The sequence below is a fragment of the Stenella coeruleoalba genome (genome assembly GCF_951394435.1).
Source record: "Stenella coeruleoalba genome assembly, chromosome: 14".
Taxonomy (NCBI): Eukaryota; Metazoa; Chordata; class Mammalia; order Artiodactyla; family Delphinidae; genus Stenella; species Stenella coeruleoalba.
In genome coordinates, this window is record NC_137160.1 from 25,714,817 (window position 1) to 25,738,449 (window position 23,633).

Genomic DNA, 23,633 nt, shown 5'->3' on the forward strand with positions numbered 1-23,633 from the left:
TACTGTTTCAAAGTTACAGTTGCTATCAGTCCTGCCACTAGATTTTATTAATGTTAGTAAAGAAGTACATTTTTACTATACCACACATTTGTAGGGGTGTGGGTTTTTTAGTTACTTTGACACCCACATTTCAGTACAATTGGTTTCTTCTGTAATCTTCGGTATTTTACTTTATGCATAATTTTAAGAATTATCCAGGTAAAGTCTGTAGGCTTCAGCAGGCTGCCAAAGAGCTCATGGCACAGAAAGCTTAGGGGGTTGTCCTCACAGATGTGATCCAACCTGAGTCACTGTGCGTTTGTGAGCCAGCACTTGGAAATACAGAAAGAGAAGAAGGGAAGGATAGCAGTTTCCTTCTAGGTGAGTGATGCAAGAGCTGCCCGTACCACTCAGCTCACATTCTATTAATGAGAACGGGGTCACGTGGCCACTCAGAGCCACTGCAAGGAGAGTGGGAGAATAAGGTCTCCAGTTTGGGGACCATTTACTGAAACTCTATTGTATGGAAGGAAGGAAGGAAAATTTGGGAGGTGTATCATTGGGGTTTTCTTATCTGTAAAAGCAGGAGGTGGAAATAGAGAACAGTAGTTGCTTTTTTTTTTTTTTTTTTTTTTTACCAGTTATTATTTGTTTTCAAAAGAAATCACATAATACAGACAAAAGCTGGGTATTTTTGGTTAAGTAGGGCAGGGGAGTCAGGGCCCTGCCAGCCTGGCCTGCCCCTCCATGCCCTTTCCCTGAGGGGGCTCCCTGAGGCACCTCCCGGGAACTCCCAGGCCAGAACAGTCTGCCACTCACGTTCTGAGTATCTGAGCCCCTTCCAGCCTTGCCTTCCCCAGTGATGCTGCAGTCCTGAGCACAGACTGTATCAGACACACAGCGAGGGCTCTGGGATCTTCTAAAACAGAGACCCATCTCTGTGGGTGAGGCAGGAAGGGCAGGGAAGGCTTGGGGGAAAGGATACTTCTTGAAGAAAAGGTAGAATTGAGAGCAGCCAAAAGTGAGGCAGAGAATGGCACATGGGAGCCTGGGGTGGGAGTGCAGAAGGCCTGTGGGTGAGGGGTGAGGGGGCTAAGTGCTGAGAGGCTGTGTGCTAAGGAGGGGGCGACCTGGAGGGACCAGCACAGCCAGAGCCTGCAGCCTCGCTCCCAATAGCCCTGGCTCCTTGGGCTCAGGCCTCCTAAACAGAGGCAGCAGCAGAAATGGAACTTCTCTCTGGAAAGCCTGGAATGGTCATTAAGTGGGGCAAATATTTGAACCGAAGGTAATACTCATTTTTTTCTTCCACTCTTACCAAGCTCCTGCTTTGTATCAGGCACTAGGAGAGACTTTCTGGTGAGGAGAGATCTTCAAGATAGAAGCAAACATGCAATAAATATATTTAAGAGCAAGCAATTATTAATGACTTTTCCATGCATATGAAAAATGATGAGAATTAGCTTTCAATAGTGCTAAAACATCCCAGCAGTTGGGCTGAGGAGCACCAGCGAACACAAGAAGAATGTAATGTGTATTAGGATTAATAAACACTCTTTTAAAAGGCGGAATTTTAGGGTCAGTCACACATTTCAAATTTTAACTCTACCATTGCCTGCTGTGTAACCTTGTGCCAGGCACACCTCTGACTCAGCATCTTCATCTGTGAAAAGTACTGACCTACTAAAATTTCTGTGAACATTCATGAGCTAAAGCACATAAACATTTAATATAGAATCTAATATATTAAGTACCCGATAAATGTTTTCATTATTACTATTACTATAATGAGCTAAAACTGGGAATCTTCAGCTAAACAAAGATTTTGCAGAGAAAGTTTGCAGAACTTCTTGCAAACCACTCTGACAAGGGCAGTGGTTTGAAGAGCACAGGCACTTTTAGTTCCATGGCCCCTTATCGCTGTCTGCTATTGCCGTCTTTCTGTGTTCCCGTTACAAAAAATAAACAAACTCCTCAATTCCATTTATATGAAATATCCAGAAGAGATAAATCCATAGAGACAGAAGTAGATTGGAGGTTGCCAGGGCGCTGGGGAGAGCGAGGACTGGGGAGAAACTGCTTAATGGGTATGGGGTTTTATTCTGGATGGAAATGTTTTGGAACTGGCTAGAGGTGGCATTTGCACAATATTGTGGATGTACTAAGTGCCGCTGAACTGTTCACTCTAAAATGATTAATTTTATGTTATGTGAATTTCACCTCACTAAATTATCAAAAACTCTTTTTCAGTTTTGTATAATATATTTAATTCAGAACTGTTGAGGACGTCAACTAGGAGTGCTCTGCATGTGTTTGTAAATATGTTTCAGTGCGGGGAGCTTCCCTGGTGGTGCAGGGGTTAAGAATCTGCCTGCCAATGCAGGGGACACGGGTTCGAACCCTGGTCTGGAAAGATCCCACATGCCGCGGAACAACTAAGCCCACGTGCCACAACTACTGAGCCTGAGCTCTAGAGACAGCAAGCCACAACTACTGAGCCCACGAGCCTAGAGCCCGTGCTCTACAACAAGAGAAACCACCACAATGAGAAGCCCATGCACCACAATGAAGAGTAACCCCCGCTCGCTGCAACTAGAGAAAGCCCGTGAGCAGCAATGAAGACCCAATGCAGCCAAAACTAAAAATAAATAAATTTATTTTAAAAAATATGTTTGGGGGATAGATTAGTAATAGATTAGTAACCTGTATGACCAGCTTTGGGTGCAAGTAAGGACGCTTTTATGCTTCAAAATAATTAAATGTGCAATTACTGCCCAGAGTAACAGAAAATCCAGCACATCCCCAGGGCTCCCTTATTCTGTAAGACTCCTTCCAGGTTGCAAATACCGGAACAGGGAAGTGCCAACTGCTTCCGTGGCTGCCACTCGGAAAGTTGGTGGTCACTCTTCCTGCCCTGCCCAGTGGATGCTTGGCCAATGTTGTAACAGTAGCCATGCTAATAGTATTACTAACAGTCAACAGTACCAACAGGCACCAACACCCCAAGTCCAGGGCTCCACTCCAAGAGTGCCACTCTTACTGCTTACACTCCTCTGCACTCAGCACTGTGTCTACAGCAAAATCTCGAAGCTGGGTCAGGAGGGGTTTCCAGACACAGCCTTCCCTACAGTCTCTAGGCCCAGTGATGGGTGGGTATGCAGTCTCCCCTTTCCTCCTGCCTGATAACCTTAACTCCTATGCAAACTTGCCACCTCCTCACAAGCCACCAACAAGCACCTTAGGAAGTAGTAAGATGGTGGGCAGCACTGATGCAGCCACAAACGGTCTTACTATACTCTTTCTCCCAGGGCACTTAGTACCTTTGCAACTCTAGATATTCACAAGTAAAGAATATGCCCTGCAACACTATTCACAATAGCCAAGACACGGAAGCAACCTAAATGTCCATCGACAGATGAATGGATAAAGAAGATGTGCCATATATATATATATATATATATATATATATATATATATATATAGTGGAATACTACTCAGCCATAAAAAAGAATGAAATAAGGCCATTTGCAGCAACATGGATGGAACTAGAGATTATCATATTCAGTGAAGTAAGTCAGAAAGAGAAAGACCATATGATATCACTTACATGTAGACTCTAAAATATGACAAAAATGAACTTATCTATGAAACAGAAACATTCACAGACATAGAGAACAGACTTGTAGTTGCCAAGGGGGAGGGTGGGTGGGGGAGGGATGGACTGGGAGTTTGGGGTTAGCAGATGCAAACTACTACATATAGAATGGATACACGACAAGGTCCTACTGTACAGCACAAGGAACAATATTCAATGTCCTGAGATAAACCATAATGGAAAAGAATATAAAAAAAGAATGTATATGTATGTATAACTGAATCACTTTGCCGTACAGCAAAAATTAACACAACGTTATAAATCAACTATACTTCAATAAATATTTTTTTGAAAAAAGAATATCCTCTGCAAGAAAACTGCTGCTTCAACTTAGTCCAAGAAGCAACTGGCACTCTCTCAGTTTGTAATAATACTAATAATTTTAAAATAGCTAATATCTGTTGAGTACTATGTGCCAAGCTCTCTGCAATTTCACCACCACCTGTGACCCACCCATTATTGACCCTGTCCTACAGATGAGGAAATGGGACTTTATCATTCATTCATCTTGGTCGCACACACCCGGGTAGAGCTATTTGATTCATATGCACCTGTCCGTGGAATACTCCTCCCGGGGAAGAGAATTTAGTGAAATTATATATCTTACATTTTTAGTCTTGTCACCCATATTAATTCTTTCTGTTACTCTCCATTAAGTTTAGAAAACACGTAAGTTTAGAAAACACTAGAGTAAACAAATGGTTACAAGCTTGTAGGAATGTACTGGACTAAAAGTTGGAGACCTGAGTTTTAGTCCCAGCTCTACCGATATTTTGATGTGTGAATTCAAGAGAAATCATATGGCCTCTCTGAGCTTCAGTTTTCTCATCTGTAAAATGGCAAGTGGACTAAATATTGTGTAGATCCTTTCTAACTCTAAAATTCTAGGGGAAGGAAGGCTTGGGAGTTTGGGATTAGCAGATGCAAACTATTACATATAGGATGGGTAAACAACAAGGTCCTACTGTATAGCACAGAGAACTATATTCAATATCCTGTGATAAACCATAATGGAAAAGAATATGAAAAAGAATATATATATATATGTATGTATAACTGAGTCACCTTGCTGTACAGCAGAAATTAAATCAACATTGTAAATCAACTATACTTCAATAAAATTAAAAAAAAATTAAGGAATAAAATTCTGTAATTCTGCCAACCAGCCACGCTTGAAATCCCGAATCTCCAAGGCAGGACACCGTGTGTGCGCGCCCATGTATAAAACATTGCAGGAGCAGCCATTTGTCTAAGCATCCATTTATTCATTCCTTCCAGACGGCTTGAAGGGAACCTCTCAGAAAAGATTAGCAGCTTGAAGCAAATGACTGTGAAATCCCCGCGTGAGCCAGATGCAATTAATCCAGGGCTGGTTATTGGATCACTTCTGATTCATCTCTCTTGTCTGGTCTTAATTTGCTTGTTAATGGCTTGTCCTCTTTCCCCCTGCTTCCTGCTATTGTCCATTCTTGTTCCTTTCAGGAATCGTAACCACCAAATGTCACTCTTCTGTCCGGAGAGATGGCTCCTGCTTGAGGAGTCCCCAGCCCCTCACGCTTTCCTGGCTTCAATCCAGACACAGGGATTGTGGAAGGCATAGCTGGCTACAGCTGCTGGTACTTCACCATCTCCTGGGGAGCCAAATATCGGATTATTTAGCGGAACTTCAAAGTTTAGTGAATGGTATCTGCAGTGACTGCCGATCAGTCTCTCACGATGTGACTCTTTCACTGTGGTGGAAAAAACAAAAGCAAACATTTCAGAGTTTAAAAAACTTGTAAAACCCAGTGTTGATGAAAGAATGATGAAACGGGAACTATTAAACGCCACTGATGGGAATGTAAACGGGTATGACTTCTCTGGAATGCAATCTGACACAATGAACCAGAAGTTTTAAAATGTGCACACCTTAGTGTGAGCCCCTGTTTCCTGTAAGGAAGCTGAATTCCAAGAAATAATCATAGATGCCAACATTTAGATATGAGGCTGTTCATCAAAGCATGTTTGTCATTGAAAAATTGTTAGACACAAAGCAAATTTCCAAGAACAGGGGGTTCAAAAAATAAATTATGGTACATCCATTACAAATTATTTTTTTAAATTAATTAATTTATTTTTGGCTGCATTGGGTCTTAGTTGCTGTGCACAGGCTTTCTTTAGTTGCGTTGAGCGGGGGCCACTCTTGGTTGCGATGTGCGGGCTTCTCATTGCTGTGGCTTCTCTTGTTGCGGAGCATGGGCTCTAGGCATGCAGGCTTCAGTAGCTGTGGCACGTGGGCTCAGTAGTTACGGCTCGCGGGCTCTAGAGCGCAGGCTTAGTAGTTGTGGCGCACGGGCTTAGCTGCTCCACGGCATGTGGGATCTTCCCAGACCAGGGATTGAACCCGTGTCCCCTGCATTGGCAGGTGGATTCTTAACCACTGCGCCACCAGGGAAGCCCACATGTCATTTTTTACAAGAACATTTAATGATGTGAGAAAAAGCTCATGAAAATGCTATGTGAAAAAATTGGGTTACAAAACGGTATGTGTATGTATGCGTAAATAAAATCTGTATGCATGTGAGAGTGTGTTGTTTAAAAACAAAACAAAGCAAAACAAAACTAGAATATACACCCAAATGTCAGTGTTTATTTCTGCATGGTGAAATAATACATGATGTTTATTTTCTTTTTTACAACTTTTTAAAATTTAACTTTGTGAAACAGGAAAAAGATATTTATATATACATATATAACTTCTTTAAAAAAGCACACACACATAACAAATCTTTGTGTCCCAGGTCAGCAGGTGAGAGAAGGGCAAGCCAGGTGTAAGTATCCTCTCTCTTCTAAGAACATCCAATTATTTCCTCTGGCCCCTCCTCCCTCATACTTCCTGCTCCTCATTCTTCTACTGGGAAGCCTCAGGAATCCTGCCTGGTGGTGGCTGGACCTATGAGTCCTTCTAGCAGAATCTTCAGCTACAGATCTGTTCCCCACCAGTAAATCAACCCTCGGCTGGGGTCCCGGAAGACCTGAACATGCACATCTTTTCCTATCATGCTGATAACTTGAAAGTGGCCACGATGGAAATATTTACACCACAGAAATTGGCAAAAGCTACAATCAGGGCTTTTTTTCTGGACACTCTGGAGTGGAGCCTGGTGACCTGTGTTGTAACAAGCCCCGCAGGTGATTTAAACACACACTCAAGCGTGCTGTGGGCAGGACATCCCTAGGCCCCAGGAAAGACCATTCATATCCACAGGGAGGTGGGCCACGTTCTGGGTTATTTCTCTCTAGATCTGGCTTTGCCAAATAAAGAACTCCAACCTTCCTTGTGCCAACCAGAAAGTAAAATTCTTACACAAGTCACCAATGCCCCACCCCCTCCCATTCTCCACCTTTCTGTAGGGAAGAGGGTGTCTAAGAGCATTAGAGCCCTAAATCTTGAGAAGATTGTATGCTGCAGCCCACACCCACACATACATCTAAATTAAAATGATACAAAAGCAAGTCTACCAGTGTTCAGATTTTTCAACACTGAGGGAATTATCAAATACCAAAAGTTAATAAGTCTCCACTCTTTCCACCCTGCTTTGCTGTCTCCCTACGTAAATGCTTTGTTGTTCTCTTAGCTAATCAACCCAGCAGGGAGCTACCACAAAGAAGTGGCAGAAATTTTCATTTGAGGCTTCCCAAGCAAACCTTGGCAGCTCCTGTGTCCCAGTCACATCCTTTCTGCATATTCCAAGGAGTGGTGAGGACAAAGGGTCCATTGTGACACCAGTCACTTGCCCTGGGGAACCACTGAGGGCTCTCAAGAATGAGAGAGATAGCTCTGGCCTGATCTGATATGTCACAGGATGGATGGAACTTTGGGACATGCATTTGACCAATACCCTGGATGGGTGGGCAGTCACAGAGCAAACCCAGGCCCTGGCCAATCAGGATGAAGGCATTTTCTTCCCCTCTCTCCCCTCCAAAGCTTAGGTACAGCCAGACCATCTTGGGATTTATTTAGTCTCCAGCAGTCACCTCCTGGCCGGTTGGCCATCACCCATCACCTCTTATTTCAAAGGCAGTCTTCCTTCCATCCACACTCGCAGAAGAGAGCAGTCCCATGAATAACTCACATACGAATAAAAGCACTTACATTTGGCTCTGTTATGCGTGGCATGTTTCAGGAATAGCAGATTTGCTCTTCTAATTTGCTTTGGCTGCAATTAATATTAAAACGAGGTGGCAGGGAGCAGGGACAGAGCCTAGCTTGAATGATTTGTCACCAGCAGAAAACTGAGAGCAGTCAGCAACTGGAATTGTGCCCTGTGACTGTAAATGGCTGGCTCAGCTGAAGCAGGACATTACGGTCTGCGGCGGCCTCCCTATAACTGCCACCCCGCACACAGCCCAGGACCAGAGCACCACCCTTCTCCTGACAGTTCTCGGAGATCACTGCTGTCAGCGAGCCTGGTGCGAGGGGAGGCCAGAGCTCGCGAAGATCAGCCTGTCGCCCACAGCTGCAGCAGTTCTCAGATGGTGCACATGGCCATGCCACACAGTCATGGGCAGGGACTTGGGAGTTTCAGCCCATTGGTGCCTGTTTCCATGGCTCAAGGAAAAATTTCAGTGCAGAAGTAAGGGAGAGGGGCATTATTTTGAGAAAATGTGCTGTAGTTTATTTTTATAAAGAAAATGATCTTCACACTTCAGAATTTTATTATTAATAACAAACTATTTGCAAGATGCTTCCTCTTTGCCAATGAAATATCAGAGGGTCACCATGCCAAGGTGAGGGAACTAACTCCAAAAGGACAGAGACCATGTCCTGTGTCTTTGGAGCCCCCTGGGCGGGGCACAAGGTAGTTGCTCAATTCACATTGGGAAGATAATGACCCAAAGGCCCAATGGGCTGGAGGAGTGTCTTCCTTCTCATCGTGTCCCCGTGTCCCAGGGTGAGGAGCCTGCGGCAGACAAGGCTGGCGCTCCGCCCAGGTGCCCTGGCTTCCCTCCTTACGGTTCGTGTACCACCCCTCTTTTGCATGCTTTTGGCTTTAACAGCCCTCACCCCTGGCTCTTTCTCTGATCTGAGAGCTGCCCTTACCTTTTTTTTTTTTTTTTTTGGCCACACGGCAAGGCATGCAGGATCTTAGTTCCCTGACCAGGGATCAAACCCGCGCCCCCAGCAGTGGAAACGTGGAGTCTTAACCACTGGACCGCCAGGGAAATCCCTGCCCTTACCTTAAGAGTCCGCTCTGCCCACGCTCAGAGTGGGTACTGCATGAAAATTCCTTGTGGCAGCTTCTAACCAATGACTGCCAGATGGATGAGGGTCTATAAAGACCCCAGACTTCCGGCCTCAGTGGGGACACCCCTGAGACACCCCTTCAGCCGGTTCAGGCTGAAGCTTGGGACTTTGCCTTACTTAGTGGCTCATTTTAACGATGATGAATAATTCTCCAGTTCTCTGACACCATCTGGGAGTCCAACAAGTCAGTTCAATGCTGACACTAGCTGCCGGCAGTTAGCACAGACCCCACAGGTTAAGGGTTCAGTCTCACAAGACTGAACCAGTTGCAAGTAGTGGGTCCCCAAGTGACCCACACTTCTGCCCAGCAGACTGCAAAGTCAGGGATTCTCATAACCACCCCCCTCCCCAGGTTCAGTAATTCATTAGAACAACTCAAATAACTGTATTTATGATTATAGTTTATTAGAGAGGATACAAGTGAACAGCTAGATAAAGAGGCACGTAAGGCAAGGTCTTGAAGGGTCCAGAGAGCATTAGCCTCTGTCCTCGTGGAGTCAGGGTACAACACTCTCTCAGTACATCTGTATGTTTACCAACCAGGAACCTCATTGTTCAAAGGGTTTCATCCAAGTTTCATTACCTAGACATGATTGATTGAATCATTGGCCATCTGTGACTGAACCCAATCTCCAGCCCCTCTCCCTTCTCTGGAGGCAGGGGATGAGGCTGGAAATTCTAACCACGTGGCTGGTTCCTCAGGTGACCAGCCCCCGTCCTGACAGCTAACTAGGTGCTCTCCAAGACTCCCTTCGTTAGCCTAAGTCAGGTGGGGCTGAAAGCAGTTGCTTATAAATAACAAAACACACTCCGGTCACTCAGGAAATTCCATGAATTTTAGGAGTTCTGTGCTGGTGTGTTGGGGGGCAGGGCAGACAAAGACAAAACATATTTTTATTCTACCCACCCTTGACTCCCCTCAACTCCCTTACCAGTTTCCCACGGGTGCCCTTCCTGAGTAAGCCGTGTATACACAAATCCTCTTTCCAGGGATCCAATGGCAAAAAGACCACACCTAGAATAGATACTAAATACACCACTGCTGGACGAAAATCTCAAGGCTGCACATGGACATTCCCTCAACCATTTATTTACTCATTCAACAAAAACGTATTGACGTGCCAGGCCCTGGACTTGGAGTGGTCACCAAGTCTGCCACGGTCAGGGCTTTGCAGGGCTTGTAATCTATCTGGGAAGACTAGGTAACTAGTGCCACATTCGCTTGGCTATCATGAGATCCTGGAGGGCTTGTGCAAAGTCACTGAAGGCTTTGGGGGTGGGGGCGGGGGCAGGGTGGGTGAGGTTGAGATCATCAGTGCTGCTTTTTGAAGGGAGCCCTCTGTCCTGGTGAATGGGTTGTGAGCAGATGCAGCAAGACATTTAGAAGGTTTCTGCAGGGGCCCAGGGCCCAGAGGATGGTGACTGGGACCAGGTTAACGGCAGGTTAAAGGCAGGGATGAGAATAAAAAGACCCCTGAGGCTTACTCACTAGCTCAGAAGACCAGAGCCCCCTGTGTGGAAGAGAATCAAACGGCATGTGTATATAACCATATCCTAAACTGGATACCTCTGAGGAGCTAGGAGTCAGAGGAGAGACTGATGGGTCAGAGCTGGAGTGGTCAGGTAAGGCTGCATGGAGGAGGGGGACTTGAACACCTTTGAAGATTTGGAAAGTATTGACTTGGCCTAAGGACTTGTTTGCACACTCAGAACAGTGCACTGGTCAGGGTCCAGATAGGCAGAGAAGCGGGACTTCGGGTGAGGTGTAGTTGAAGGTAGAGCCCAGTGTGTCCCTGGTTAGACAGCTTTATGTTGGGGAGGAGAGAGTCCTGCCCATGCAGAGGCCATGAGCAGGATGAGAGCAGACCAGCCAGGAGTCTTTCCAAGGGCCTGGAATCTCTCTCCTTGAAACGTGGGACTCCCCCAGCCCGGCCACCCTGGGAAGTCTATGGTTCCCAAGTCCTGGGACCAGAGGACTTGGTCTGGGAGCAGTTGTCCCCACTGCCTCATGAGTGCTAATTGCAGTGCTACGTACCTACCCCTGAGTCCTTTTCATCTCCAAGGAATCTGACAAAGATCTGGAGGGTTTTAATTTCCCTCCAGATCTCAGTATTTCAAAAAAGGATGGAGAAAGGTCTCTGTGACTCGCAGAGTGGAGGGCTGCTGTGCCCTAGGGACCAGCCCCTTGTCCCCTGACCGATCGGGGCCCACAGGCCTCTCCCTGGGGCAGAGGATGGCATTTGTGGGCTATGTGCTCTGCTGCTGGGGCACCTCTCGCTCACACTTTCAGCTCTTAGTTTACTCAACTCAAGGGGGATTTTCCTTGGCAAGTGCTGGAAATCCAACTCACCTGGGGACTGGGCTTCATGGAATTCAGTTGCACAGTTATTTATTGAGCACTTACTCTAGGCTTAACTCTGGGGAACTCATTTGTTTAGAGCCCACTTAGGCATTGCACATCTGTTTTTCCCAATGCTCACAACAACCCTGCAGGGTGGGTGTTGCAAAAAGGTGAGAGGAAAATGGAGCCCTGAGAGGTCAACAGCTTGCCCAAGGTCACAGTCACTGAGTGGGGGCACCACGATTTCTCCCACTCTGATTCCCAGACCCCTCTCTTTCTGCTCTCCCCCATTGTGCCCATTCCCTGCCCTCAGATGCTTCCAGCTCATTCAAGAGAAAAAAATTACAGATGCAAAACAGTGACTAACACCATGAAAAGTGCCAAGCTAGAAACGCCTAAGATGAAGAAAGAGAGAAAGGAAGAAAGAAAGAAAGAAAGAGGAAATGGAGGGAGGGAGGGAGGAAAGAAGGAAATAATCAAGTAACTTCTTACTTATTCTCATATTTAATTCTCCTGCAAACTTATGAGAAAGGATAAATAATATTCTCTTTTTACCAACATCACTTATTACAATAGCATATGAATATAAATTGGCATTAATATTGATACAGTGTAGTAACGTTAAATTCAATTTTGAATTATTTTTTGGAACCCATTCTAAAGCCCATGCTCTTTCCTCTGGCATACAACTTGTAGAGAAGAAAAAGAACCATACACATCAGGATGCTTGCTCATTTCCTTGGCCGTATCTCCAAGACAACCCCCACTACCCTCACCGACCACACTTCTCTGATGCTCCTGTGGTCCCCAAACTGCCCAACTCTATCTCTGTGGGCGCCATATTTCTTCCTTCTTCAGGGGAATTGTACGTACCCTTGTCAGTCTTGATTCCCTCATCCTGTCCCCTGACTTTCACCATTCATTGGCCCTGTTAATCCCACTACAGTCCCTTTCTCAAAACTCAGACATCCTTAACCAACTTCTTTCTCCCCATTCTCTTTCCCATTTTTCTCAGAAAACATCTGTCCTGTCTCTTCTCCCCTCTCCCTTCTTTCTTCACTCTCTCTCCATCCTCCGCTCCACCCCTTCCACTTCTTCTTGCTGTCTTTCTTAGTTCATTGCATGTGTAACCTCCAAAGAGCATTCAGGTCAAGGTTGATAAAGTTAAGTGCTTACTAATAATGCTCTACCTCTAGGGCAAGTGAGATTAGACATGATAAAAAACCAGAGCCATCAACCATGGAAGCCTTGGACGGTACCCTGAAGTTTCCTCCAACATATCTGCTCAGTCGCATCCTCTTCCATCTAAAATTAAGCCTGCTTGTCCTTCGTCACCTTTCTGGTATGTACCAGAGTGCAGGAATGAACAACGTACAATCTACTTCGCTTCTCTAACAGGTAAGATATTAGAAAGCTACTTCCTCTCATGTATGCCCAGATATGACATTTTAGTGACTAGAAAGCAGAGGCAATTTCCCATTGGTAAGTCGGATAATTATATTTTAAAATACATTTTTCCCCGTGAGATTCAATCAGGTTATCTTCCTTCGAGATGACAATATGCAGCCTATAAACATTTTAATTTTTCTTGGATTGGTTCTCATGCAAAAATAAATAAATACATAAAGTTTGCTCACCACTAGTATTTGGTGTCAGAACAACTTCGATTTAACTCCTGCCTCTGCTGCTTACCAGGTGTGCAACTTCAAACAGGGTGCTTACATGCTCTGTGCAAAATGGGGTTCAAAATAACCAGCTCATGAGGCTGTGTGAAGAGTAAACCAGGTAACATGTGACACTCACTGTGATAGTTAATTTTATGTGTCAACCTGGCTGGGTCATGGTGCCCAGACGTTTGTCAAACATTATATGGGTGTTCCTATGAGGGTTTTTTAAAAGATGTGATTAACATCTTTTTTTAAACATTGGAGGTTTTTAAAAAACTTTTTATAAATTTATTTATTTATTTATTTTTGGCTGCGTTAGGTCTTCGTTGCTGCACGCGGGCTTTCTCTAGTTGCGGCGAGCGGGGGCTGCTCTTCATTGTGGTGTGCGGGCTTCTTATTGTGGTGGCTTCTCTTGTTGCGGAGCACAGGCTCTAAGTGCGCGAGCTTCAGTAGTTGTGGCGCACGGGCTCAGTAGTTGTGGCGCATGGGCTTAGTTGCTCCACGGCATGTGGGATCTTCCTGGACCAGGGCTCGAACCCATGTCCCCTGCGTTGGTAGGCAGATTCCTAACCACTGCACCACCAGGGAAGTCCCTGTGATTAACATTTAAATCAGTGGACTTGGAGTAAAGCGATTGCCCTCAGAATGTGGGTGGGCCTCATCCAGTCAGGTGAAAGCCTGAATAAAACAAAAGGACTGGCCTCCCCCAAGCAAGAGGAGATTCTCCAGCAGACACCTTTGAACATCATCTGTGACATCTTCTCTTCCTAGTTCTACAGCAGACGGCCTTCGGACTCAAACAGGAACATCGGCTCTTCTGGGTCTCCAGGCTGCCAGCCTGCCCTATAGATTTCAGACTTGCCAACCTCCATAATCACGTGAGCCAATTCCTTATAATATATCTCCTTCTATGTGTATATGCATCCTACTGTCTCTGTTCCGCTGGTGAACCCTAATACACCCACCTAGATAGATGCCTATTATATAGCAAATACCTAGCAGGACTCTGCAGCTTGCAAATTTTGAAGTCCCCATCCTCAATTTATCTGCTGGTTGGATGGATTTCAGTTAACCTTAACTGGCAAACTCAGAGGCGAACGATGAAACGATAAATCAGGAAGCTTATAATTGGCAAATGGAATAGAATTTGTAAAGCCTGAATTCCTCCTCGATTCAGTATATGCAGCAATTATTTTGACCCCTTTACATTGTCAGAAGCATACATTTGTGTGCTAAAGTAGACACATACACACCTACCTTCAGGTCAAGAAATGACATTGCCAGTGGCCTAGAGGCTCCCGAGTCTGTCCCCGTGACTCCCATGGTGAGCTCTTCCTCAGGTTGCTTCTGGCTTTCCCACACAAGAAGGCATCACTAGTTGCTTCTGGCTTTCCCACACAAGAAGGCATCACTAGATCCTTACCATTACTGACTTCCTTTCACTCAACATTATATTTGTGAGGTTCATCTACATTGTCAAGTGCAGCTGCAGTTTGGTCCTTTTGTTGTACACTATTCTGTTACATGAGTCAACCGCACTTGATTTATTCATTCTACTGTTAATAAACTTTCAGCATGAAAAAGATGACCTAAATTCAGAAAACATGGTGTGCCACTGACCTATTTTCACTTTTTAAGTAGACACAAAAATCGGGGAGGCAGTTCAAAGGTTATACACGCATCTGAGAATACTGGTATAAAACCAATAGAAAAGAAGATAAACTCTGATCTATCAACACATGGATCAGTTGAGTGTGAAATACTTCTGTTGACCTGAACCAGGTTTAAAACTAACCAAAAACATGTGAAAAAATTAGAGACAGCTTATTTTGAAGTAAGCCACAAATGAACAAATGCAAAACCATGATAAGTTCTGGTAAAGAAGCAATTCAGAAGCCAGTGCAGTAGTACTATAGATCATGCAGCTTTTAAACCGTAATCTTTATGCACCAGGCCCAGCATGGTGGGCACTCATGAGGAATTCCTTAGGGAACTCTCTGAGCAGGGGTTCTCACAGGTGCACAAGCAGATATAAGGGAACCATTCACAGTCACGCTAAGCTGTAGTGACTCCTAGCACTCCTAACAGCAAACCCTGACAGCCAATCTGTAAGAGGAAGAAAGACGCAGGGGATGGAGTCCAAGGCTGAAATTCACATTTGTGATCAGTTCCCGTCCCTGCTTCAGAACAGCCAGCAACATTTGCCCCCAAAGTAGGCAATATTTGAGGTTTCCTCAAACTCGAGGTCAAAGCTAGTATAGCCCTTCCTCATCACCCCACCCCCTGTAAGTTGATGCTATTACTGAGATAAATCAAAACCTCCCTCTTACTCTGTTTAGTTATCAATATTATTTTCTACTAACAATTTTATTCCTGTAAATATGTACAGAGTTTCTGGTGCATTATGGTCCAAGCAAGTTTTTATGGGCTAGCCTGGCAAGGTTATTTATAAGTTAGGACTTGAGGTTTCAAGATTTCAAACAGTGTTTGTTTGAAACACCGGGGAGGAGACTGGGAGATTGTTTCTACTTCATACCAAGAAAAAGGGAACCAGTATTTCATGAGCAATTGCTCAGTGCCCAGTCCATGTGTGAACTACCTCATTTAATCTTCATAAACCACCATCCGCAGGCCCTTCTGTATTTTTCTCTGCAATTCATAGTTGAGGGAAGGAGTCCTAGAGAAAAATACTTGCTCGTGGTCATGTAACTCCTATAACTAGTAAGCTATTGTTAGAATCTGGACTCTGTACTCCAGGCTTGGGGGGTGATCCAGATCTGTCACTTACCAGGTGCGGACCTTGACAAATCACTTAACTTCTCATGGGATGGGGGTAATCGTGGTACCCTTTCCATGAGATAATATGTGTAAGGTACTTAGCACAAAGCCCGTTGCCAGAGAGCACTTCCTACAAGCAAGCAGTTCTTGTTAAACAGCAGAGCCAGGATTCAGTCCAAAGTGAGAGCTGACTGCAAACACCCCAAAACAGCAGCCATTCATTTGCTCTTGACTCTGCAAAGTAGACAGGGCTCGGCCGGAAGGCTTGCCCCTGCTCCACCCATGTCAGTTGGGGCAGCTTGACTGGGGCTAGAGGATCCAATTGACTTTGTAGCTGGATTGGCTGGGTCTCTCTCTCCAGCAGGGTAGTCAGGCTTCTCTACGTGATTTTTCACGGCTCTAAGACTCTGAAAGCAGAAGCGCCAGGTCTCTTAAGGCCTAATCCTGGATTGTCACAGGATTGCTTCTGTTGGGTTCTATTGGCCAAAGCAAGTCACGAGGCCACCTCGGTTCCTAGTGGAGGGAAAATAGGCTACAGCTTTTTTTTTTTTTAATGCATTTCCCAGGATCACTTGCAGCTAGAAGAGGGTACATGACATAGTTCTGGCCAGTGAGATATAAGTGGAAACCACCAAATTGTTACCAAACCAAACTAGGGTCAACTCACCCACTCGCAGTAAAGCCAATCTATTGACACTGGCTTGTGGTGAAGGAAAGGGCAATGTTCATTGTAAGGCACCAGACAAGGAGTCCAAGGCAGCTAATGTTCGAAAACCCCAAACGCTTAGGCTACAGCTTTTGATGGGGACAGCAGCACATCCATGCAGGACAGAGCACCTGTGGGCGTCCTTCTGCAGACAACCGACCACACAAAGGCTATAGAAATGTACACAGGGCAAGCCCAATGTGGCCAGACATCATAAGAAGAGACATTTTGGAGGCTCTGAGAAGAAAGGGTAGAATTGGACAGGCCCAGAAAAGGAGTGAGGTTTTAACAAAGACGCAAAGCAAGGTCCCATGAGATACCTCGGGGCACGCCCTCTTGACTGGCTCTAAGGCTTGCGGAAAGGAAGCTAAACTGGTGGGGTGGGGGGCAAAGGGAGCGGATGGGGTGTAAAGGGCTTTGAAAGCTAATCTGAGGCGTGCAGATCTTATCCCGTGGGCAGTGGGTAGACACTAATGTCCTCTAGTTGGAGAGTGACACGCGGGAAGTGGTGTTTCGGGAAGAGTCATGTGCAGCCTGTCTGGAAGGGTGGGGGAGGCGGGGTAATAGAGTTAGCAGTAATGCAGGGCTGAGGAGAAGGGAACGAGGGCGTTTTCTAGAGGGAGCAGGGAACAGGGGAGAACCTCCTGCTCAGGTTTCTTTGTGAGTGTTCTTACATTTTTTCTATGGTTGCCCTGGAGGAGAGGAAGGAAGAGACCGGGCCCGCCCAGGCCTCCAACTCCGTGTGTGACTGAGCAAACCTCCCTATCAAGAACCCACATCCTTCAGGGAGGTGATGTTCTCAACCATCAGAGGAAGTTTGGCCCAATCTGTTCTCTCCCCAGAAAAACCAGTTTGCTGGGAACCATCCATCTGCCCACAGACCAGAGCACTAACTCCTCATCATTGAGGAAGATCCCCAGACCCCAGCTCCTCCTTCCTTGTGCAAGCCTTCCCTCCAGAAAAGCATCCCCTCTCAGACTCCCAAGTACACCCCAGGTCTCCCTGCCTCAGACTATGGCCTCCTGGGACATCTCTTCTGTCTCCTTCCACCTGCTGTGACTCTTTACCCATTCAGAGCCCGGCTGTAGCCCTTCCTCTGGGAAGTCTGCCTGGTAACCCCCCAACTCTGTGCAATCCTTCCTCTGCACTCCTGACCCCCCACTCCCTCAGCAAGCCCCAGCTTGTGCTCTTCTAAGATGTTGCCTGTGAAACTGTCTTATCAACACAGCTACACAGGAAGGCAGGGCCTGTGTCTCACTCATTTCTCTTTCCCTCACAGAGCTTAGAGCAGTGTTGACTACACTGTAAATACCTAACATAAAAGTAGAGAAAGAGGAATTGTTCCCAGCCTCAAGCCCTCTGCTTTCTGTGCAACTAAGGCATAAATTCTTTGACAACTAGCTAGAATTGAGGGGCATCAGAGTAAAGCTAAGAGATCCCCTGGCAATCAATAATAATAACTATTATTATTATTATTATTATGACTGTCCTGAGCCTTCCTTATCACCACAACCATCAGAAGTGCTGAAGAATACCCTTCTCATTTGAGTTTGTTTACAGTGGCAATGGGTGGGGAAGATGGATGTCTAGGCTGGGTTCACTAGAAGCAGAGCCTGAGACAAGGATTTGGTGTGCACGATTGACTGATTGGGGGAGTGCTCTCAGGAGTGAGGGAAGCAAGACTGCAAAGGAGCTCAGCAAGGAAGGATGGAGTCTCCAGTGGAGTCTAGTCCCAGCCTGGTCAGAGGGTGAGCCCTGGAGCACATGCAGGGCAAAATTAGCTCTGACTGAAGTAAAGTTAGAGTGATCAACTATTGTGTTGCTTGGGACTGTTTCAGTATTAGCAATGAAAGTCGTTCATCCTAGGAAACTCTTAAGTTCTGAGCAAACACTCACCATAAGAGTCCCGCTTTAATGTTCCAAATCAGTAAGTCCTGGGCTCTGGGCTGCTACGGAGCAGGAGAGGAGCAAAGCTCCTGGGCAGGGTGGCACTCACCCTAGGGGCCAGGCTCTAGAGAAGGGGGGATGGTACACCAGCAGAGGAAAGGGGTGGGGGCTCACTAACAGTGTCCCAACCCAGACAAGCCCCTTCAGCATCTCCCTGCCCTGCCCTGCACAGTGGGAAGCAGCCCTGGGGCCCCCACAGAGTCAGCCTCCCTCCGGACCAGCCTTGTGCTGATCTGAGAACACCTAATAGGTTTCAGACACACCCTGTTGGCTTCCTGGTTGTTTGCAACTCAATTAAATTAACAAATTGGTCTCTTTGCCCAGAGTCTTTCCACCGCCTGTATTTTAGCATATGTCAGTCAGGGCGGCCCAGCGTCTCCAGATGGCTGCGAGCTCACTCTACAAATCCGATGCCAACTCATCACTGAGGAAGTGTGTGTGCGCGCGCACGTGTGTGTGTGTGTGTGTGTGTGTGTGTGTGTGTGCGCACGTGCGCAGAGGCCCAGAGATGGAGACACAAAGCCACAGTCAGGAGAGACAGTAAATGAGGTGGAAAAGACAGAAAAACAATGAGAGATTGGGGGGAAGGGACAGGAGGCAAGAGAGCCGAGGTTCTCCCTTGTGGATTAGCCAGCAGCTGCAAAGGTCCCTAACCTTCCTGCAGGGAAGCCCTCTCCTCCACAGGGTGGGCAGTCCCTGAAGAAGACCCCCTCAGCCTCGACTTCTTCTGCAGGACAATGAGAGTGTTGGTTCTCAAAGTGTGGTCCCTGGACCAACAGCATCAACATGGCTTGGGAACTTGTTAGAAATGCATATTCTCAGGCTCCACCCCAGACCCTCTGGACTCAAAAGCTCTGCAGGTGGGACCCAGGCATCTGTGTTTTCACAAGCCCTCCAGGTGTGCGCACTCAACTTTGAGGCCCACACTCCTGAGGTTGCAGTTTTGTGCCCTCCTCATAGCAGAGCTGAGAGGGTTCCAGCGCAGTAAACCGCTCTCGGTCACGGCCATGGCTGCTGCCTTCCAAGAGGAGGGAAGTGGGTGGTCTTGAGAGCTGGCAGCATCTTCAGAGTCATTGGAATGATACCTCTTTAGCCTTCGATTAGATGTAGGAATTGGGGAAACAGGAGGAGGAGTCGGGGAACAGCCCAGAGGAAGAAAAAAGGCAACCTGGGGAAAGAGGTGCCGAAAAGGGCCAAAGCCCCAGCTGGTCTGTGACAGCTCTGAAATAGAAGCTCTCAGCTCCTATCAGGCAGGACCATGATGGAGAGGAGGCGGTCATGGAAACGCAGCCTGACCCCAGCTTCAGGCACATTTGATGGAAGGTCAATTTGGGGATTCATTGTGATGTGCTGTCTGGATTCTGCTGGGAGAGGGGCAGAGGAGGACAGGAAGGGGAGTTGGGGAGAGAGATGCTGGGAAATATGGGGTCCAGGCCTGGAGTTTTCAGAAGACCGTCATCCTTGTCCAGTGGGGACAATGCTCTTCTAGCTTCTGAGGCTGGAGTCCAGAGGGGAAAGGCTTGGTGTGGCCCTCGGTGAGAGGCCTGTCTCATTTCAGCAGGTGTGGGTGTTGAGTTTGGTCCATGTGCCTGGCAGGGGGTAGGATGATCAGTGACTGCAAACTCAAAGGTCTTGAGGGTTCGAGCAGATAACCTAAAAGAGGAGCACAGGCTGAGTGGAGACAAGAGTGCAGACGTTGTCTCCTGGGGATTGTGTGAACTGGAGATGCAGGTCCTGTCTAGACCACACAGCAGCCATCCAACTCCAGCCTATTGTTAGTACCCAGGAGCGTAGCCAGCTGCCACCAGGCTGGCCGACGTTTCAAGAAAAGCTCCAAATCTAAATGGAGGTACAAACAGCAGGTCCTGGAAGGGAAGCGATAAGAAGCTCACGTATTGCCTGAGTGTCTAGGGGAGATCTGTCTGGATTAACAGTGGGGAAGGAGCTGTAAAGGGTGCAAGATTCCATCCTGCAGCGACAGGGGGCAGCGAGACATTTTACAGCAAGGAGCAGTGTCATCAGATCCCTCTAAGAATAGGTCTTGAATTTCCTCTGCATTCTGACGCCTGTTTCCTTCTCTTCTCTCTCAAGGGCCAGCATAAGGCTGGGCCCCTTGCGTGCATTCTTACCATAAGTCCCCTGCCTGCAGGAATATAAAATATTTATCCTCTCTACTTGGCACAGTGAAGCTGAGGACCAAAAAGTGAAATACCCTGTGCTGAGTCTCCAGCCAGAAGGTAAGGGTTTGGAGGCAAGACAAGAAGGCATTGTCTGGGCTGTAGGGAGGTTCCCACAGCTGGGTAGATGGGGAGGGCGGAGTGGGGAGCTTGAGTGAGAGAACTCTTCACAGTCTGTATTTATCAAGAAACTCCTTGGCTTTGGCCTTGAATAGCAGCTGCAGCTGTCCTCACCTTTGCCTCCTCCAGATGTCTTCAAAAACCCTGATGTTTATTTCTACTTGGAAACAGCAACAAATGTATGAAGGAATGTCAGGGACGCTGCTCACCTTCCTCCACGAGGCTCAAAGCCCTGTTTCTCACTTTCCAATCCCTACGTCTGCGCATCAGCAGGAGTCCGTTGCAGTTTGAAAACCAGGGGTCTCAGTATACCTGTACACTACAAAAAGCGGCTGCATTTTTAATTTTTTTAATTTTCAATTGAAAAACTATGGTTACTTTTTACTTATACTTTTTTTTTGTATGATTGAGGTTTTTTTAAACAAAGACCAGGTGCATCATTTTAACGTTTTAAAAACAAGAAAAAATAAACAAAAGAAATAATTTGTAAAGAGAAATAATTGTTTGTACCAAGCTGTTTGCTCTTTTGCTTATTTTCATTTTGTTTTTGTCGGTGATGCTACACTCTGAATCCATCAGAAGCAAATGAATTCAACATTGGGCCTGTTTGGAACCCCCTTCTCTGCCAATTAACCCTCCCCAGGAAGACTGAAGTGCCTCTTAGGATTGGCCTACGAGCTGTAGTCCTAATGGACTTTTCCATTTCAGCAGCCAAATGAGGTGGGTGGGGGTGGAGGTTAAGGGAGGTTAAAGGATTACATTTAGGAATACTTAATCGAATGCCTACCATCTAACAGAATTGAATTTGGGATTGGGGTTAATCAATTAATGTTCCTGTGAAGTCGTCATTATTTTAGTGAGTACCCGCTTAATTCAGTGGGACAGCAGCTTCTGGTTTACTAAGTACTTGTATGTGTCAATATATTTGAATGCAGAATTGACAGGGATTGCTTTAGTAAAGACCTTGGGTGGGTTTGTTTTTTTTTTCTAACTGTATTGATTAACTTGTTTCCAGCAATGTTTTCCTGTCTTTTCTAAAGTTGGAAACAGGAAATGATACTCTGAAATATATTTCCCTGGCGCACAGCCATTCACTGAAAGAAAGAGAAAGAGAAAGCGAGGAAAACCAAAACACTTCGTTCAAATATAGGTAAGGGAGATGCAAAACCCTGTGGTGATATGCAAAATATAGAGAGGTTATAAGGAGGAACGTGGCAAGGAATTGGAACTCCCCCAGACGTTTTGATAGAAGCAGAAGAAATAGGCCTTGCGTCTTCTAGGAGGAAAAGGAAGGAAGAAAAGAAGCCTGATGTTACCCCCCTCCTCTACTCTCTCACCACACCTACCATCTGAGTAGCCCATTAGCCCTCAGCAGCGCCCTTCCTGAGACAGGTTTTGGAAAAAGAGAGTTTGGAGGGCCCTGCACACCTGAGGGGGACTGTGAGAGCCCCAGGGAGGGCCCTGGGATTCAGAGATTTGCTGCCTGAGGGAAAAGAGATTTGTGGGTCCTGCAGGGAGGATGAGGAGACCCAGGGTGTTCCTAAAGGGATGTAACAGCAGGAGCCCAGCCCAGGGACCCTGACTGGGGGATTGGATATAGGGCATGTAGGGCCAAGGGCAGGCTCAGGATTGGTCTGATTCCTTTTTGTGTTCCCTGGGTTTGACTGTGCAGGGGGCTGGTAATGTTGAAAGTCACTGAATAGCGCACCGGGCTGAGCACAGGTTGGAGGCTGGGTCAGCCTAGTGGGGTTGTGCTGGGTCAGGCCTCTGGCTTCTTCCCAGGATGATGGTATTGACCTGGCTGGCATCAGTGCTGGGGCATTTTGCCTGGAAGCAGGGACCTTCAGGGGCTGTTGCAGGCCCCGGCAGGCCTGCTTTCTTGGGTTGCCTGCAGAGGGGCAGTGCCCAGGACAAATAGGCTGTGATGTGGAACGTCTTCTGAGAGAAGCATTGGAAAGCCCAGAACTTTCTGGAGGGTTTAGAGAGATTTGGCTTAAGGCATAGAATCCAATGTGGTAAAGGAAAAGCTCCAACGATAAAGGGGATTCAGAAATGGGTTGAGGTGGGGGGTTGGCGAGTGAAGCCAGCCATTGTGGTCTCCTTTGATGATAACGGTTGCCAGATAACGTATGGGGCGCCCAACGCAAGAGGGAAGAGATATGGGAACATATGTATATATATATAACTGATTCAGTTTGTTTTAAAGCAGAAACTAACACACCATTGTAAAGCAATTATACTCCAATAAAGATGTAAAAAAAAAAATTAAAAATAAATAAATAAATAAATTTGAATTACAGATAAACTACGAACAATTTTTAGTACATGTATGTCTCAAATATTGCATTTCCATTTTTCTTTGCTAAATCTGGCAACCCTAGCTGCAGGTGGGTTACAGGTGATTTTTATTTCCTCCTTTGACTCTTTCTCTTTCTCTATTGGCTAAATTATCTCATGAACAGGTATTACTTTGGCATCAGAGGGAAAAAAAATCCTAATTCTACATTTTCTAATTTCTGAGCAAATGGTGGTTTTATTCCTGGATCAGGCTGAGGAAATGGCGAGAGTAGAGATGGGGGGCTACTAAGAAGCATGAACTCCCTGCCAGCACCCCTATCTGGGTCCAAGGTCCCCAGACTTTGCAACACCTTCCAGTCATATGCCCTTACCTTCATGTACCCATTACTGTCACATCCAATCTCCTTAAAATGCTATATTCTTTTCCTCCCTTCCCCACTAAATCCATTAAGAGCCTCTGTACCCTGAGTCCTTAGACTTTACGCATTTCTTCTGCCCATCAAGCCTTTCCTGGGAGAGAGGGCCCCCAGCACCACTATCTGCTCGCCTTACAAACAAGTGCTCTGGCATCTTTCCTGCCCAAGACACTTATCTCTTGGGACATCCATACCAAAGGGTTATATATAAAATCATATAGACACCAAAATTTGTAATCTTACTCTAATGTTCAGTCCTTGCTTA